We start from the raw sequence: 1,793 nt of genomic DNA on the forward strand, positions 1-1,793 counted from the left end.
ATTGTCCTGGTATCTGTCAATGGTCATACTTGATGCACTAGATGTGATAGTTTTTGAGAATTTCTTCATTATTTTTGGTATGTTAGTCCAGATGAGCCAACACTCCCAATATGTAAAATAATGTATTACAGGAGTATAAGACCTCATGTAGCACTTCATTTCTTCATGTGGCTGTCTTATTAATGAGCAAGTAACAATCAGAAACATGGTTTTACCTAATTTCTTAACATATCTATCTAAAGAAACCTCATTTCTTGACTGGCAATCTCTTCTCTCACAGATGACATCTTTGTCCTGTCTCAGGCACCTTAGCTATACTGCTCGCTTGAATAGGGGAGGAGGGTGCAATTCACAACCCTCACCACTAGATGTCACTAAAACTTGAACCTTGAAAAACAACCCACTCTACTCATTTTCACTGTTAAAATAGTTTTAAAAATATTCATAATTATATATTTTGAGTGTTCCAACATATGTATCCTATATAAAAAGCCAGCGGCAGGGGAAAAAAAGTTGTGGGAGTAGGTGAATGAAGAAAGGAGTACGGAGAAACAAGTCATAAGTAAGAATATTAGATAGCTTAGAAATGGACCAGATGAGAGTGAATCGCGCCGTGATTGCTGTTGCCATCGGTTGCCTTTGTACTGAGGCTGAAGAGGAGGCGGCCGAACTGAGGAGGCAGATCCGCGAACAAAGGGACAGGATGCGGTGGAGGATGGAGAGGAGACGTGCCCTATTAGCATTTCTTTCTACCTTTGTACGTTTGTCTAATCCTTTTTGTTAACCTGTCTAACGTTGAACATTGAAAAAAACGAATACCGTTTAATACTGTATTAAGTCTTATTTGTGTCATCTGTAGTTGTTGAACTGTACTGGGTTATACTGAGAGGTGTATCTAATATTTTGTCCATCCTGACTCATACGGGATAGGCAATTATCCCTCAAAAACAGATTATAAAAATAGATATTATAGACTATTTCAGGGCTGTTGTATTACACTACTTTAATCGATGTTGTCGTCTTTGTTGTTATGTACTGTGTGTCAACTTCTTTGCTACTGCAGCAAAACTAATTGCCCCTCCTGGACAAATAAAGGTCTTGAACTTGAACTACATCAGTTTTATGTAGGTGTACCTAATAATCTGGCAGGTACAGGGGAGGTTTATTACTTATAATAGTTTAATCATTTTGGAATGGGTTAGCCCAGGGGTTTTCAAAGTCTGAGACTGTGGGCTTCCCCTCAGACAAAGCTTGGGAAACAGCACCCTTGTCCTAATGTATTTATTGATTCTGACTCTGATGGGGGGAAACAGTTCCCAAAAACTACTGTATCTCTGAACTCTCACACATATAGGCTATTCTATGTGATCTCTATAAGTAATGTAATATTGTTTCACTTCCATTCACTGAGCCTCTCCTGAAACTGTTCAGAGCCCACCTGGGGTGGCCCGCCTCACACTTTGAAAACCCCTGGGTTAGCCTACATTCTACATACATACCTGCTGTTTGTGTTTTTGTACTCAGTCTGAGACAGGACTTGTTAGGTGCACAAACATGACTATACATTAAAGCAAGAAGTCAAGTCATTAACCAGGACAGACTTAAACACAAACAGGACTGTCCATGATACAGTAATCATGTAGCTACAGAAACTTCTTGACTCCTGGTAGGATAGGTATGCTCGTACTCTACATATCTAGCAATGAAAGAAATAGAAACCTCAAGCATAAGCAAGCCCCTGACCAAACAGGCCATGTTAGAGGGAAATTTAATTATGGAAGACTTCAACAGTT

This window comes from Micropterus salmoides, unplaced genomic scaffold (genome assembly GCF_014851395.1).
Source record: "Micropterus salmoides isolate LMB-PRFRI ecotype aquatic unplaced genomic scaffold, ASM1485139v1 Ms_hic_scaffold_2, whole genome shotgun sequence".
NCBI lineage: Eukaryota > Metazoa > Chordata > Actinopteri > Centrarchiformes > Centrarchidae > Micropterus > Micropterus salmoides.